The sequence below is a fragment of the Struthio camelus genome, chromosome 1 (genome assembly GCF_040807025.1).
Source record: "Struthio camelus isolate bStrCam1 chromosome 1, bStrCam1.hap1, whole genome shotgun sequence".
Taxonomy (NCBI): domain Eukaryota; kingdom Metazoa; phylum Chordata; class Aves; order Struthioniformes; family Struthionidae; genus Struthio; species Struthio camelus.
In genome coordinates this window covers 82,203,663-82,222,223 of record NC_090942.1, presented here as the reverse complement: position 1 = coordinate 82,222,223, position 18,561 = coordinate 82,203,663, and the positions used below count along the sequence as shown (strand labels likewise).

Here is an 18,561-nt window from a genome sequence, read left to right as displayed (position 1 = left end):
GATAATCATTAAGAAGTAAGAATAATTCTGGACCAAAATAAATATTTTGCCCTTTAGATTGTATTTTTGTCCATGTTACTGAAAAACAGAAACAGCAAAACAAAGCTTGTTGCCACACTTTCAAGCTTTCCCTGTAGTTAGATCTCCTCGAAAAGAAGTATGCTACTGAAGAAATGGTTGAAATTTTCAGAGCATTTCCATAAGTCTAGAAACGTATTTAACCAATTTCTGTGCGGTCATCTGTCTAAAGAACCTGAATTTATCAGAAATGTCAACCAACAGTTCATGACAGGGTAAATATTCCCTAATAATAGTGTTACTATGGACAAATCAGAGGCCAGTTCAGTTTTCAGTGATGACAGTGAATGATTTTTTGTAACGCCTCAAGTGAGAACACAATTGGGCCCTGAGGACCACGTATGACAGTCCATATCCCACTTGGGTCCCTATGCTTATTTGGTGGAGAGAGGAAAGTGTCCCTGGAGGCATCTGAAATATAGTTGAGAGGGCTGAAGTAACCTAAGGAGAGAGCTACTGAAAACCAGCTGAGAGGAAAGACTAAGCACTCATAGGATTTAGGCTGGCTGAACATACCCTTTGTGTGTAGGCACGTTGCCCTTTAGTTTGTATGGATGTTTCTGCAGATTGGAAAGAACTTGGAGACTCTTTCATAGAGTGTCTGATAGATGTCTTCTTTTAACTCAAGTGTCAGAGGCCTCTGCTTTGGAGTTGTGGTGCCAGAGTTGTAGCCCCGCTCTCGCAGGTGCCTGCGTTGTCAGTCACTTCTTCAAAGTTCTGTAAGTTAAGCATTTTCACATTTAAAAATAAGAGAAGAAGTGTTGCATTCAAACGCTGAGTGCAACTTCATCGGCCACTTGAATGTTTTCTGAATAGCTGAAATACACATTTTTTAAATTAAGAGTGCTTATAGCTATTTTTAACACCTGTTTGGATCCCTTCTTCTGTATATCTAATAAAGAACTCTTAGACTAAAAATTAGGAACAAAGATCAGACATGTCTTTAAAAGGAGAAAGCATAAAATGTAAACGAAATGTACATCACTGGAAAACGAGACAATTCTCTTAAGAACAGCAATGGAGAAATTCATTATCGGTCTCGAACTGAACTGGCTAATCTTCAAGAAGTAAAAAAGACTCCAAATCTGGTAAAGTGACTCCTCATCCTGCATTCCCCAACAAAGTGCCCCCCCTGAATTCAGAGGAATTTTCCAAAGGAAGGAACAGAGGAAGAGAAAGTTTGCCAGAGGTTACATAGGGAATTTGCAGTGGAGCCAGGAACAGAATCTTGCTTGCTAAGGAGTTAGATTCAGGTCCTATCCATTAGACCACAGCAATCTCCATATTTAGTTAGATCAAGAGTAAGAGCAGTCAAATAACATTCATCTCCTCACTTTCTGAAATGTTCTGAGATTTCCAGATGAAAAGTATGACATGTGCTCAAAACATTACTTGCCATCATTTTCAGACATGAAACTGTGCAGGTCTCTGCCCTCACTAAGGATTAAAAACACAGTACTTCATTGTTTCTGCTACAATGTGTTTTACTGAGTTTTATGCGTACCTTCTCGCAAATTTTCGCTCTGTTAGGTAGACCTCTTGTCTTCTTGCACCACCACAGATATGCAATGGAAACCAGAAGCCATAATGTGACAGTTTAAGGCCCGCCTTAGCCTAATGATCCCTATTGGCTTTTGCCACTAAATGTTTAGAGCCAACCAATAGTAAATGCTAGGCACAGGGATTTAGGTGGAATTTAAGGCTGTGTGAATACGGTCTCAAGCAATGATCTGAAAGAAAAAGCTAAAAAGTGCGTTTCCTACTGCGGTGAAGATAGATATTGAGTCCTGAACCCATGCCATCACTTTAAAATAAAACTAAGCCAGTGACAGTAATAAAAAAGGGGTTAAAAAGAGCTAAGTTCTTCCAAACCTGTATGTAACTTTAAACCAAATATTAGCAGAAAAAAAACTGGCATTTAAGTTGGCGCTTAACTCTAGTTAATGATGAGTTCAGATTTCCATTCTAACCCGCTTTTTCTGTTGCTTGTAATTTTCTCAAATAAATTCCATTTTGGGCTGAAATTTTCCATGCTTGAGATTTTTTTTGGAAAGTTTATACAAAATCAGTTAAACAGTTTATTTATGTTAGCACTGAAAACAAAAAAAACCACACACACACACACACAAAATCTTTCCCTGTATGTTCTGATCGGACGTTTTCTGCTCAATGAACTCAAAATCAGCCACAGTGAGGAATTTCCAAATTTTGTTTTGCATGTACCATTGATCTCAATGTGTTTAAAAAAAACACACTCAAAAACCTCAAGAAAAATCTGGAGATTAAAAAATGAAGCATCATAAGGCTTCCACACTTATTTTTAGGATGGAACTTAAGCACTTAATGTCTTTCAAGATGTAGTTTGAAAAGGTATAAATATTTAGAGTGGAATCGTGAATATTAGCTTAATGATTCTCATTGGATGTGTTTGTACAGCTCTAAAAAGCAGTTTCAAATGCATCTGGTAGCCTAACCTGCATTATATCTTGCCTCTACAGCTATATCATGGTCTGCATATTGTTTTCAACCAGTGTGCTGAGAATAGCTGAGAGTGTGCTAACTTGCCCTGTGGCCACAGACAAATGGATTTCCATATGCTGTGGGGGCTGTGCTTTGGCTTCACCAATCTGTGCGCTATCTAGTAAATCAATGAATTCACTTCTAATGAATTTAAAGTCACTCATTTCAATGGGAAAAGATAAAGGTCAGTAATGAAAGTTCTCTGAAATCCTGCTCTCGGAAGCAGCAAGTCATCTCCCAGTGTAGTGTCAAGAATTTATTCTTGAAAACTGTATACCCTGTCAGTGAATACACAGTTCAGTGCAGTCCTTTCCGAAGAAGTAAGTGACTTTTTAGATTTGGGTTATCAAAATACTTAAACATATTATATATATGATTAATATGTTAATTGGCTAAACAAACTTCAGTGAAAGTCCTCGTTTCCTCACTGAAACGAGGTCAATAAAAAGATGCCAAGATACAGTCTTGTAGAGATTTTGGTATGGCAAAACAGAAAATACTAGCTATGTGAAACTCTCAGAATATGTGCAACATTTCTTAATGCACACAAACAGCCAAAGCAAGACAGATCAATTTATCTCCCTACTGGCAGTGTGGAAAATCTTTTGTTTTATTTGCCTAACAATTTTGTTGTTAATGGCTGGGCATGTTCAACATGTTTGTGAAGAATGTATTTCAATCCCTTTGCTGAACGATCCATACATAGACTAAATAGTTTATTTCCGCTGAGGACTCTTTCTAGTTGCTAATAGAAAAAAGAAAACAAAGGGAAAGGGAAAGGGAAAGGGAAAGGGAAAGGGAAAGGGAAAGGGAAAGGGAAAGGGAAAGGGAAAGGGAAAGGGAAGGGAAGGGAAGGGAAGGGAAGGGAAAGGAAGGGAAGGGAAGGGAAGGGAAGGGAAGGGAAGGGAAGAGAAGGGAAGGGAAGGAAAAGAAAAGGAAAAGAAGAGAAGAGAAGAGAAGAGAAGAGAAGAGAAGAGAAGAGAAGAGAAGAGAAGAGAAGAGAAGAGAAGAGAAGAGAAGAGAAGAGAAGAGAAGAGAAGAGAAGAGAAGGGAAGGGAAGGGAAGGGAAGGGAAGGTCATTACTCACAACCTCCAGCAGTCAGGAAGAGTTCACTTCCTTTGCACTGTACTTTCTTACTGCAGGCATTCCATTTCTGAGAGAAAAAAAAATCACAGATATTATTCTCATGAATGACTATTCTGCACTTTGCTGTAAAATAGTCTAGATGAAGCATCTCTCTAGCTCTAATTTGCACCATGACTAAAACTTTATTTTACCACTGGGAATATTGAACATAAAAATCACACTGGACACAATTCACAAATGAAATGACTGGCTTACCGTTACACAGAGCAAACCTGTGGCAGTGTTTATGCTGTATAAACTCACAATCCTGGCAGTAGTTCAGCAAAATACTTAAGCGCACATGCAGTATAAGCACAGGCATTTTCGCTCATCTTTTCTGCTCATGTTCATTTTCTGTTGTTTTTAACCAGGAGTCTTATTACAGAATGTCTATGAGCAGTTTGGAAGAAGAGAAAACAACAAGGGAACGGTGCTGCCTTTGGGTAACCTGCTTTCACAGTACTAGTAAGTAAATGTTTGGCAAGGTCTGATGTGAGGAAAATGTATTAACTTAAAACGCAAAAAGCTCCTGTAAAAAAAATCCATATCAACATATTTTGCTGCCTTTAGAGAGAAAAAAAAAGGCAGACTGTCTGAACCACAGACTCCCCTCAGTCTCAGAAGCCCACAGACACACACTTTATACAAATATATGATCTTATATGCAGACACACAGATACTACCCCATCCCCCACTACATCGCTGCCATACTTGCTCACAAAGGCTGCATGTAGGCTGTACATAGTAAATACAGACACCATAACATATCTTGGCACACACGATATTGAGCACTGGCACAGACAGACATGGAGATGTGCACATTATTCCTGAAGCCAAGAAGTAAATAAAATATTGAGAAGAAAAAAACCCATCAGAGTCACATTACGTAAATACAACTTGACACTTCTAAAGGGATCTTGAATCCAAGAAACCAAAGCTTGTTTCCAAACACAACGTAAACTTCAAGTCACTCACGTTTTCTTGATGAACATCACTAGTTCCATTGTACAGATGGGGAGGCTGAGGAGCATGGAAGTCAGTGCAACTGGTTTCCTCCTCAGTGCACAAAATTTAATGCACATAATTCAACAGCAGGGCTAAAAATAGAGCATTAGACTTGTAATTCGTCATTCAGTCTCACCACTAAAATGTGGCCTTACATGACTACTGAAGCAGTTTAGCACGCAACAGTTACCTTCTTGCAGGCACTGCCTGGAGGTACAAGGCTCACACAAACAGGGGGCAAATACACCATGGGCCGCGGCAAGAGTAACAAGTACAGGCATAGGCATTTTTGCAAACCAGTTGGCCAACATCATATTCACAAACTTCCCTGATTTTTCTACAATGCCTCCCACTTCATATCAACCTCTAGTGTGGTCTGAAATGAAGGAAGGAATTGGCTCTTAAAGGGTGGGGGAAGCTCAAAGGAGCAGACAGGGGTTCAGGTTCCAGGTTCAACTCTGGATGATGCCTATCTAAGCAGCACAACTGAGGACTTCAGCACAGTTCACAATAAACTGTGCTCCGCTCTCTCCTCACCCACTCCACTAGAAGCACCAGCATCAGTTCACCCAATTTTCTTCTCACATATCCTTACCTAAGTCTTACATGACATCAGATGCAGCATTTTTGGTATCTCAGAGAAATACATAAGGCAATGAAAAAATTAGGTATTAGCAACAATGCTAAAACTATTAATAAATATCATTTTCCAGCAAAAAAAAATACAAACAATTTTCTTTCTCTTTTGATCAGTTTTATTCTGCAGGCTGTAAAATACAGCAATATATCTAAATCGGTGTTAAAAATTCTTTAGTAACTCACTCGGGTTGATATCAACAACTTCCTCCTTTTCTTCTCCATTCCTGCCAATGATTCTCCTCACTGCAGGCTGAATCAGGGGTGGGAGAGACAATATTGCCAGTTCAGGATTTACTGCAACGTCTTGGCAGAAACAGTGTGCTATGAAAAAAGATGATGTTACAGCAAAAGCAGAGAGCAAAGTATGAGCAAAGACTGTCTGGTGCTTCTGACCTAGAAGACCAGGAGTTTAGGCAGAAGAGGTTTGTTGTAGCCAAGTTTCATGAATTGTCTTGTGTTTCTCTGTACAATATTGAAAAATATTGCTATACTGAAAATAATAAATTTCAGTAAACAATATTTATTTATTATAAGTCATTCAACTTCAGAAGAGCAAGCCAGAAGTTGTTTGTTTTTGTTCCCTCCGACCCTTTTTGGGGACCTATTTTTCTGCACTCAGCAATATAATGGCTCTACATCTTGGTGGGGGAGGGGGAGATCAAAATGTGGTGACCATACACTGACTCCTAGGTAAACTATTTCATTCTGGAGGTGAGGACTGGCTGCTTAATCTTTAGATGTGTCCTTTGACAGGACAAGAGGCAGCGGGCACAAACTGAAACACAGGAAGTTCCATCTGAAGACGAGGAGAAACTTCTTTCCTGTGAGGGTTACTGAGCACTGGAACAGGTTGCCCAGAGAGGTTGTGGAGTCTCCTTCTCCGGAGATATTCAAAACCTGCCTGGATGCAATCCTGGGCAATGTGCTCTAGAGGACCCTGCTTGAGCAAGGACTAGATGATCTCCAGAGGTCCCTTCCAACCTTGGCCACTCTTTGATTCTATATGCACAGGAAGTCTAGCGTGGAGCAAGCACTGCTGGTGGGCCTCCACGCCAGAATAAAATTCCCTTTCTACGGTGTAAGACCCAGATACTGGTTTAATATCTACCCTACTTTAAAGGACTGATGCCTGTTTGGGCATGAGGCAATCCATAAATTAGAGTTGCCTCATGCTCAGTGGGTACTAAGGAACCAATTCTCTTAAGCAAAAGCAAATTTGTTAGCTGAAGTCACTAAACATTGGTGGGTTCCTATTGTACTTCAAAACAAAAAATGAATAAGCTAGATGCTATGAAAAGCTCCAAACACGCTAAACAAACAGTGCATGGATGCCAGACACTGTGAGTGGTTAGTTTTAAACCTAATGTGCCTGCCCACAAGACGTAAGGTTAAGCATATGCCTAAGTCTCTGCAGGGCCAGGACTGAGCTGCTGCATTTTGATCAAAGCTGAGGGTTTAGTGCAGGCCACAGCCGAGTGTTATTATCTAAAGGTCCAAAAAGGAATAAGAGACATCCTGCTACTTGAGGATCCGCCCTGAAGTCAGTGCTCTGATGCCATCAGAAGCATGTTTTGCCCAGAAGAGGTTTGCCGGTGGGATGAGACTATAACTACTCAGACCCACATGCAAGACTGTCTATTAAGATGATGTGGTTCTTAATGTGTTCAAGGATGGGAATCTATAGTGTCATGGAGAGCCATGGTGTCCCTTGGCGGAACAGGTAGTTAACTGCACATAACAAGAGGTCTGCTTGAAGCACTGAGGTCAAAAGGGCTCCTAAAAGGATTCTGAAATTTTCTCGTAAAAGCTGAATGTTTAAGTTATGATTAAGTCATGTTTACCCGTTAATTGTGCAGTAAATAAAGCTGTGGCTTTAACCTTCCAGTCATAGCAGGGCAGCGTGTTAATTAGGGCTTAGAGCCTGGCAGTCTGCCAAAGGTATGCTGTATGGGAGGTTGAGAGGTACAATTTGGTTATCAGTTATGTTGACATGTGCTGAGCGTTATGTGGTCGCACTGCATACCCAACAGATCTAGCATTAGCTCTCCCTGTTATGAAAGGGCTGCTGTTTGAAATATTTGGCTCTCAGTCAAAGTCTCTAAGTCTGAAGATCAAGAGCTAGTTTTTTTTTTTTTTTCCTCATTTCTATTAGTTTTTATAGATCCACTTTCCCACTTAGAGGGGGGTGGCAGAGGTAGAAGGACTGACTCATGTAACAACTGCGCATGAAGCAAGGTTGTGGGGAGAGGGAAAAGAACGGGTGTAAAGATTTGACTTGCAGCTCTGCATCTATTTACCCACTACTTCTAACTTTAGCCATTTAATAATACTTGGAGCTTAGTCCTAAGATGGGACTTCAAACTCTCCCACGGGCTGAACCTACTTGGATCCAGAAATTTGCACACGAACCATTCTTAATCATTTACCAAAGCTGACTACTTTCAGGCTCCAAGATGTTCCTAGGACATTATATGGAGATAAAGGATAAGAGATGGAAGGGACAAATAATTTGGAAATATGTGGAGGAGAAAGGTGAAAAAAAAAAAGTTAGTTGTTCATAGAAATGCTCCTGAAAAAAACTGAGAGATTACGATACTTTCTAGCTAGGAAAGAGAAATCTAAAGATTCTCATGTGAATTCTGTCATTTACATCTGCATCTCAAATTTCTATCACTCATGCAGGCACCTTTTCTTGCCACTTCTCCTCTCACTCTACAGCATATTTCTCATGGATTTGACGGGATACAAATGAATAACCAGCTCATGATCTGATAAAGTAGTAGGCCACTTCTTCAGTCCTCATTCACCAACCCAGTTTACAAATGGATTGCACAATCAAAATCCAAGAGAATTCCAAAAGAAAAAAGGGGAGAGGTCAATGACTGAGAAATTATTATATGGTGGAGGGAAGTGAGTGGATCTGTAAATAATTCAATAGTTGGATTTTTTTTCCTAATACTGCATATTTTTTTAAGAGGAAGCAATAGTACCTAAGACATTATAGTCCAACAAATAGAGCTCTACAGTAGGATCCAGGAAATACAGATTCAGATCTCTGTTCTAATTTGTGATGTGACTTTCTGCCTGCTGTCCCCTATTTCTTGTCTCTCAGTAATATTTCTTAAAATAACAATCAATATTTTAGTATAAGCTTGTTGAAGCATAGATTACCTCTTACTATTATGTTTGTAGAATGACAAGCACAATGAAGCCATTAAATCCAACTGCGGCAGAGAGTCATTTTTCTATAAACAGATAGTCCATGTCAGGAAAAGCAGGTCATCTAATGGTTTATTCTCTATTTGCATGAAAATAATAGATTTGCTTTCTTGTTCCTCCAAAGACAAATTTTCATTATACGCAGATTGCTTGCAAGGTAATGAATGATAGTATACCCAGCTGATCCTCAAGCAACACAAAATGGCATTGTAACTTGTTCCAGGGTGAAAGTCATCATGTTACTTGTAAGGAGTTTCTACCAAGCTGATTCTCCAAAATAGTACCAAGCAATGGTACCAGCAGAAACCTATAAAATCCAAGCAAAAAGGCTCACTGTGCCATTCAGATGAGAACATCCACATTAGGTATGTGCTAATATCAACTATATTAGAATGGCATAGACACATTTCCAACTCAGTCAAAGTGGAAACCAATCAAAAAGAGGTAAAAAAACCTTGCCTATGGTCATATGACAGGCTATTGGCAGAGATTAAACTAGAATAGAAAATCACCCAGTCCTCATATTTACATTTAACCCACTAGGTCCTGTCGGCCCAGAAACTGGAAACTGGATGCAAGGCAGATACTTTTATGGTCTCTCACATATTAATCAGCCATAATAAGGACATTTTGGTCTCTTTCAGGATAAAACTAGAAATCAAGGACAATCTCTTGCTGTCATCTCTCAAGGATATTATTTTTGGAAGACAAAGTCCATGAACTATTAAGCAGGGCAAATCACTGTAGCATCTAGAAAAAGAATAAAAATCAGTTTCTCACTCCTCAAGGGTGTCTCCGCACACAGACACATTTAATTAAAAGCCTTGGAGCAAAAGGTCCCTTCTACTTCATCTTGATACTTCTTATTATTGGAAAGAGATATTTGGAAATACTTCATTCTTACATGCAGTTATGCATGGGGGTTGCAGACACAACTTTAATTGGTCCCCAGGACCTTGCTTTGAAGTGATGACTCACAAAGAGTATTTTGTCAAGCCAACTGTGCAGTAAAAATATTAAGTGTGGCTTAAAACAGTAAAGGTTTTATTATCCTGTTCACTTCCTGTCATGAAGTATTGCATTAAATTGCACTTTTAAGGGATTAATGACCTATTTGCTTCATTCCATGCTGCATTTGTGGTTATAAAAGCCATTAAAAGTCATGTTATCAACACCAGTGTTAATGAAGATATTGGAAAATGGGTTAAGCACAAATATATTCTAATCCATAGCATTACTCCAATTGCCTTTCCCTAGGAGATTTTTTACTGTTCCCTGGTGACCTTGTAGCATTGTCACCATTTTTTGGACACAGTCAGGAAAGCTAAATGCTTGAGAGAGAGAAAACAGGGAAGCAAAAACTGAGTCTATGTGACGTAAGTCTAAAGCTGTCTCACTTATGAAGGACCGTACAGAAGCATAGATAATGTCCATATCAGCACAGACAACAAATAGCATGACTTGTCCTTACCACAGCTGAAAACAAATTCAAAACTATGGGAAACATTCAGGATTCTGCTTTTGTTATTTTGAACGGACACACTACAAGTCTGAAAATGAATTCAAGTTATTCAGTAAGAGGCAGGTCTGCAAAATAAGCATTGCAAAACAATGATGAACTCCTACAGCTTTTGCTTATAAATAGAACTGAGCAGATTGATTTCTTTCTTTGCTTTCTGGCAAATAGTTTATTCACAGAACTATGTAGTTTTGAGAAGGTTGAAATCATTCATGAAATTGGGCTGAATTTCACAACTACTTTTGACTGAAAAAGATTAAAACATAGAAAAGCTGAAATTATCCTGACACTGTCTAAATGAAAATTTACAAGTTTTATTTCAATATCAACTTTTTTACTTAAAAAAAGCTAGAATTTAAAAAGAGAAATTAAAAAGAAATTATTTTAGACAGACCTAAAACTGAATTACCTTTTCAGTATTTTCGTACAGACAACAAACCAAAAAATCTGTTATTTGCCTAGTTCATAAATACATAACTTTTTTTTAACCATCAAAATGTCAACTGTAGTAAAACAGTAACAGAATGCTTCACACTAATATACTGCTTGTCATCTCAGTGGATTTCAGACTAAGTTACTATCACCTACAGTAATAAAGACACTGGGAAGTTAGAAGAGTACAGGTATAAACCAATACACTTATGAGACACCATTAAAAAATATTTTATGATTAACAGCAGCAGACAGTGCAAAGCAGAGGAAAGGAGGTTCTGAGGGGAAAAAAAAGAAAAAGACAAACAAAAAGAAAACCCAAAAAATCCCAGAGCAAGTCCTGTCTCGCCTTCCCGTGCAGTGACATGGGAGGACAGGACCTCTTGATTGTTGGTATGTGGTGATTTTTACCTGTACACCCTCAAGTTCTTTACTGGGAGAGGGGCTGTCACAAACTGGGGCTCCAAAGTTCAGCAATTTTTCTCAACCCACATAGCCACTCAGAGTGAAAACCTACAAGAGAACCCAACTTAGCCAATTGCTAGTGTGGTCCCTCATCAATGGTCCTATTATCTACACAATACAGTTTTTAACATCTTATATGAAAGACCCATACATATTAAGAAACATGGCACTCAATTTATTTACCTCAGAAAGGTGAAGAGATTCAAAAACTCTGACTAGTGAGTAATTTGTGCCAAAGTAAGGAAATAAATGTGGGCTTTTCTTCCTTCTAGGTTATCTTGCTATTTTTACTGACAGTGTGTACAGTTACTAACAGAAGAAAACCTGAATATGACTCTGCAAAACATTCAAAAACATTTGAAGGCACTGGTCTTAAGAGATGAACCGTAGAAGGGACCATCTCTAACACAAAGTGTACATTTAGTAGATCACTGCTTACACATTGCGAACAAAGTCAATCCTTTCTTCACCATTTCTTTGCAAATGCGGCAGAGTTGCAAAGGAAGTCATACGACTTGCTTTTTTTTCACATGTCTATGGAGAAAACAACTGGGGGCAACCTCACTGGAGTCCGTCTCGTGAATAAGCGCAGCAGGAATGCACGAGGACCCGCAGGAGGGAACCCTCCTCCCTCAGGGATGCAGCTCGGAGAACCACGGCTTTCTCTGTCTCCACATTGACTGCTTTCATCCTTACAAACAACCCAGCTCTCCCAGCATGGGTAAGAGCCGTTCTAGAAGGAACAGGAGGCAATGAAAGCCTCTGTTCCTCTGTCATAATTTGTTCTGCCCTTCACTCTTTCTTTTTGGGTAGGTGTCCATAAGATCTAGCCTCTTTCAGCACAAGTGACTCATCTCCTTGCTCAGAAAGGAAGAACAATATGTAAGTGGAGGTACACGCTCAATGGTCCCGTTATTTTAACAGACTGGCTCTTTCAGATGTAAGATCTACTAGACAAATTCATCGCAGTGAACCAGAACAGGCTTGGGAACTGTTGGCTTTATGTAGGTTTTTGACTGATTTTACTCCACAAGTCATGGGCATAGGCTACTTAAAAATGCCTGAACATGCTCAAAATATTGTTTAATATTCTATTAGCAACTAAAAAGGAGTAAGGAGTATTTCTAAAACTATTTCCAGGATTAACAGTGGTGCAATTAACTATCAGCTGTGTGTGGCTTAAGACTAGATTGATACCTCAACGATATTAGAAGCATAGGTATGTTATGTTAACTCAACAGGTCACTTGTTTTTTGTGCTTCTCTTTTATTTCTCTAATTCCTTCTCTCTTTCTCTTGCTCTTTCTTTCTCTGACTCTCTTGGTAACCAGAGATCACAGCTCATTTTCTTTTTTCTCCTTCCTTTCTGGAGAGTTGTTGTGCCTTCTTAGTATATATGTCAGAAGACATAGAAGAAATCTATGGTTCACTAGGAAAAGGAAGTTTGGGAGATGCAGATTTTCCATCAGGTAATCATACCCATAGGAAGCATTGACAGTCCAAGAGGAATAGACTTTAGTGGACAGCATGGTTAATAACACTTTCAACACAGGAACACCATACGCATTTCAAAAGCTCGGATGTGGACAATCCGTGAAGAGATATAGAATTTTATTAATGTAAATATTGATGCAGGTTGACAGCAATTTGCCAGAAATTTTGGCTCTGTATGGATTGAGTTGACTGTATGCAGCTCTGAAACCTATTGGAAATAGAAATCTATATAGACATTACAGGTTTAAAACAAAGCCAACAATTTATGAGGAAATGTTCTGCATTAAGGAGCTTTCAGAGAGTGTTGTTAAAGGAAGGTTTTTGTCTCAAATTTCTAGGGACAAGCTAGGGATATATTTATTTTTATATGTTGTTTTCTATAAACTGTGTACGTTATATCCCTTAAAAATCCATAATAAAAATGTATATAGCGCATACGCCATAGAATTAGAAATTCCCTATCAGACCAGCTCATCTAGTGTCAAGGAAACTAAAGCACATCAAGATTTATTCATTTGATTAAAAGCATTGTGGGAAAAAAATGCTCATATCTAATATTACATTTCCCAACTACTCTGATAAATTTTATATTTAAAAAAATGAAACAATTCCACGTGCAGAGGGGAATAGAGGCAAATATAGGCTAATATAATACTGGCTGTTGACACTGAATGGCAGCTGTATGGCCACATATGGTCACATATGGCAGCTGAAATTTAAAAGGATTTTAAAATTAGAAGTACCATTTCTGAGCCTAGTGCTGAAAAGCCCTGACATTTGCAGTGCTGGGAGCAGCCTGTGAGAGGGATTTCTATCCTGGTTTCCCACCCAGAAGAATATATTTACTGTTCAAACATTTTAAGGCAGGCACCCATGGAAATCAACGGGAACTTTGCCATTGGTTTTAATGGGAGCAGAATCTGTCCTTATGTGTGAATATGCAGCAATATTTTTTTTCCTCTGACTGTTAAAAACCACCATCACAACTGGATGAAACCTGGTTTAAACACTCAGACATTGGGCCTCTTTACCGCAGGAGTCTCCAGCGATGTCCATCCTTAACACCACACCAGCTGCCAGCTGAAGGCTCTGAAATGCTGATTTTAATCAAAATCTTTCCTTTCAAATCTAGCTTACAGTTTACTCATAGCGCAGAAGTGCTTCTCAGCCCTGGAATTTTCAGGATGCGATGCCGAGCCAAATACTGCAGGCACAGCTCGCTCATAAGACAGCAATCTCGTGGCCCACCTTGGAGGCTGTAATAGGGCTACTGTACTCAGCCTCCCACCCTTGGTGAAGCCCACTAATAACATCTGTTTTATAGCATTCACTCCTGCAACCTGCTAGTTCCTTGGCTCTACTGCTGTCATAGAGAGGATGTGCTTTACTATGCTGCAGGTCTGGTGGAAAGTTGTCAGACTTCAAGCCAAGTGTAAAAGCAGCCAGTGCTGAATAAATGACTTGAAGTGCTTTCTCCAGGGACCCCTTCCAGGTCCCAGATAGCCAGATTTGGCCAGTGTTTGTAGACAGTCTTGCTCAGAGGCAAATTAAAAATCAAAATACAGACACCGTTTTAAAAACATCGAAAGTTAGACTCAAACATCCACCATGTATTAAGACATTCTTATATAAAAATAACCACAAGGTTGCAAATTCATACTTTCCTACTTGGTGAGACCAACTGCAACCAGGAATAAACCTGGAAATGTGTGGGGCGGACTGTGGCACTGCCTTAAGAGAAAGCATAAAACCAGAGGCAGAAAACCGAAGTGAGAAAAACGAGACACTGTGAGCTTGGCAATTAAATCAAGTCGTGGGTGGCACAAGGGGCAAGGACGTCCCAGTGCACCCCATGGGAGCTGCACTGCTCAAATCAATGGAAGCAAAGCAGTATACTTGCTGAATAAATACCCATAGCTTTTGCTGTATAAGTCAATGGTATATTCACAATATCTGATTCACAAACAGAGGCCTACTGAATGAACAACAGCGGTCACCTGTGCTAGCTCTGCTGTGGTCCCCACAAATAAGGCATTGAGACCTCAACACAAAGATACAGAAATCAGAACTGGTACGATGCTCCTAACTTCTGCTTTAGCATGGAAACTCCCCCTGAAGTTTAGGAACTGGCCCTCAAGTATCATGACAGCAGCAAGACATTCTGCTTCCTCCTTGCAGAGATGAGAAATGGGAGGAAAAGGTTTACCAGCAGACTGGCAAGGTACAGAAACTTAAAGCCAGGGACAGATACAAGGTGTAGCTTCTCCACACAGTCTGAGCTAATAGGTCACAGATTCAAATTGTGCTATGGTCAGATGAGAGTAACCAAAGTCTTTTGTTTCAACAGCGAGCCATTAAAAATTACATTTCTCTTATTTCATTGTTATTTTTTGTACATCCACAGTGTTAAGAAAGCCCACACTTCAAGTGGCAAGCTTGGCAGGATGAATGACTGCACTAATGTTGTGAAGAGGGCCCCACAGAATGAGTACAGAAGAGCTGTACGGTGGGAAAAGTGGAGAGGCGAAAATCTTCAAGCCAGTTTGCTGCCAAACTCTATCTCAGAGAGCTGCAACCTGAGATAAAACTCTCTAGTCATCTTTTGAAGTCCTCAGTCCTCCTATCTCCCCTTCTCTTGACAGTTTTTTTTTAAGGTTCTCTGACCTGGTTTACAGCATGGCTGAGCAAGGGATTTATCAGCACAGCAGAGTGGGTGGTGGCACAGAGGCAGGAAAATGTGGTGAGGGGCAGGGGCAGGAGCAGGAAAGCCGTAAGCCAGCACTGCCGCCAAAGTCTTGTCACTGTAAAACCACAGGCTGTGGCTCCATACAGACGGTTTTGGCAGCAACCAGGACTTCTGCAGCTCATGCTCTCAAGCACTCAGTCACGCTCCTGTCTGATGCTCTTCCTTGTCCTGGTTGCCTGGTGCTTTGCCAGCCTGAACTGACTGGTGACAACAGGACTGTGGGGGTCAAGGTTTGCTTCCAAGCAACTATGGCAGTCCTCCCCTCAGCAGCATATTTATAACTATCACTTTCCATGATATATGAAGAGTAAGCTCAGCATATATCTCCATGAACTTCATCCTGTTCTCCTTCACTGGTGACCCTGCCCTATAGCAAGATCATGTGTCACAAGTCACTCCCTCACTCTTCTTACAAACCCAGTTACCACTGAAAATCCTTAGCAATCCACGACATGGATAACTCCGTCTCTCTGTGTTATTCTTCTTGCTACCTGTGACTCATGCTGAATAAGAAAGCTTACTCCTTGATAAAGTTATGTCATCATCTGTGCAACTATGACTGGAGAAGGAGCTGCAATGCTGCTGCTACTTCTTCATCTGTGCAAGGAAACAGGGAAGGCGCTACTTTGGCAGTGTTCAGATGCAAATGCCTCACCTGTTTATGATGCTGTTGGCTCACAAAAAGGTGGTAGCTGAGCTGAAAAACAGAAAATGATTCCACACGGAGGAGAGGTGACCAAATATTCCCACCATGCAACAAGGCTCCTAACTCAGAACGCACAGGTCTCATGAGCAATGACATACAATAGGTCACTGGGCTGTATGCTGTAAAATTTTGAGTATCAGTGGACTCATCCTGGAGTTCTTTGGCAGAAAATCACTGTCATGAGTTTTTGCTAATTTGGTAGCATGAAATTAAAATACAATTGCAATATTCACATCTGAAAAAGTTCAAATACATACTGCTGAGTTAACTCACACTTCTCAGAACTTATAGCAAGCAATCATAAAACCGTGATTCAGGAGAAATTGTGTCTCACTGCTCTTTGACCTGAATTTTACTGCTTCTCCTCATACACAAGGATTGTCTATTTCTTCCAGCTTCTTCAAAAGCTTGTCTGCTTTTTCCAACTAGATAACTGGCCTAGTAAAACATATCATCCCCATCTACAAATTTTTCTTCCATAATTTTTGGTGTTCCTTTTCATCTTGCTCTATGAAATAGAACCCTTTCTTTCGTTCTCGCCCATAATTTTTCCTGCATTTAGATAAATTCTACAGGGTCCTCAGGGAGCACTTTCATTTGACTTTCCTCTTCCATTCTTAGCTTTGACATTTGTGGGCTATTCACCCTCCATCCTTCAGACTTTTGAGACCATAATAGTTAGTACTCTTTATCACTGGCATAGCAATCTGGCCCAAGGGCACTCTTCTGGCAAGGATCTTCTTTAAAAGTCTGCTGAACTGAGGGAAATATTCATGCATAAGGTGCGTAATGATTACATATAGTCCATAATTTAGAGTATTTTCCTGTTACCAGAAACTGGAGTTCGGGTCATTACTTTCTCTGTTCATTCAAGGAGGAAAATTCTGGCAGAAGGTTAGTTTGTCTTCCTTAAACGGGACTGAACGTCATATGGAGTTCAGTGGGTAGAACGCAGTTGGTAGAAGCAACTAGAATACCGTTCTCCAGTTTCTGAAGAAATACATTTCTCAAGCTTCCTTTTTTTCCAATAAAGAAAACAACTGGCAACCTTGCCTTAATAAGAACTTGATTTTTCAGTGATCATTATGGAAGTCCAACTGCCTGTTAATGGTATGGAGAGCAGAAGGGGTTATCAAAAAACTCATTTCAAGAAATATTAAGATATTAATGAGCTTCTGTTTTTTGAATATATCTAGACATTGCAGACTTAAAATTAGCTTTCTCAAAAGACTACATATAACCTACATAAACTCTACTTTGAAGTACTCCTGTGCGTTGTTATCATTCTTGGCTACGTACATCTCCTTATAGAAAAATAAGCTGGCTATACTTCTCAACATGGCTGTAGACCTGCTTACTTTTAACTTTAGGCCCTTCATTCTTGCTTCTATTGTCCAATACACCTGACTTCTGGGACACATATTTTGCAAGATTTTCTAGCTTAGTCTGGCCTTCTCCCTGGCTGCTAGCAATTACGCTTTGTGTGCCATCTCCATCACAAGAGCCAGAATCATTCTGAAACCCTACAGTATTAGTATTTTCCCAAGTATATATACTATCAAGACAGATGTACTATCAAGCATAGTATCCCTCATAGCATACTCTTGAGTACAGCAGACCTAAGAACACTGCACCACTGTGTTCATGCTGACTGTGGTTTGGGCATTAAGCTTGGTCATCAGTTATATATTGCAAATCCATGCCACAACAGAAACAAGGAGCACCACAAAAAAAAAAAAAATCTGCCAGGCAGCTCTCTACCAGCAACACCATCAGATTCTTCTTACTCAGTTTTTTCTCTACTATTTGATCCCAATCTTGGTAACTACATTCAATAACATCTCGTTACTTCTTTTCCTGCACAAAAGTCCTATGATATCCTTGGTGAGTTCCAGAAACACCGAAGAGCCTCTCTGATGATGTCTTGTTCCACTCGTACCTTCCCATTCCTGGCTTTCACTATAAATCCAAGAGCTCTTTATCTACCTATCTATCTACATGAGGATCTACTATCATGACTACGCTTGGGATATCTTTCATTTTGTCTGCCCTGTGGTTCAGTATTTTCATCCTTGCATAAATCCTGTTTTGTATGTTACTGTCCAAACAATACAGAAATAACAAAACAAACACAATCCTATGCGTTCATAAAAATAACGTTCATCATCAGATGCACATTGGAACAGAACTTCCCTAAAATATTTTATACCTTGGGGTTAAAATCTTATATAGGTTACTGTGGGGTGTATTGTTTGTGCAGTTATCATGAATGCTCTCACATTATCTGGATTTGGGGATAATTTGAAATGTGTTAAAAATGCTAGTGGGAAAGAAAATCCCCTAAGCAGTAGGGAGAAGATCAGAATTTTGGGCATGTTTCCAAATTGACATTTAACGTAATCTTCAGCCAACTTGCATTTCCCAGTGAGACAATATTTGCCTGCTTTAAAATGTTTGCTTGCGCAGCGAAAGTCAAATTCTGCCTAACAACACCACAGCTTCACTACAATGTAGTGGTGCCAGAAGATGCTGCTCATACCAACTTATTTGAAGTACTGTTTTCATGAAAAAATTGTGAAAATATGAGTTAGGAGAAAAGAGAGAGAATAAGGC

General features: G+C 39.7%; 1 long non-coding RNA gene across 2 annotated transcripts in view; it reads right to left on the bottom strand.

Moving 5' to 3' along the window:
* The window catches only part of LOC104146597 (uncharacterized), a 40,696-nt gene that overhangs the window by 13,584 nt on the left and 8,551 nt on the right, over positions 1-18,561 (bottom strand). Inside the window, exons 2-3 of one of the 2 annotated variants that reach the window (XR_011142658.1) lie at positions 3,686-5,689; positions 595-795 (exon numbers count right to left, since the gene is read on the bottom strand). This is a non-coding gene — a long non-coding RNA (uncharacterized lncRNA). Of the gene's footprint in view, positions 1-594; positions 796-3,685; positions 10,413-18,561 lie in introns of those variants that run through there. The other variant, XR_694699.2, reaches the window with a different exon arrangement.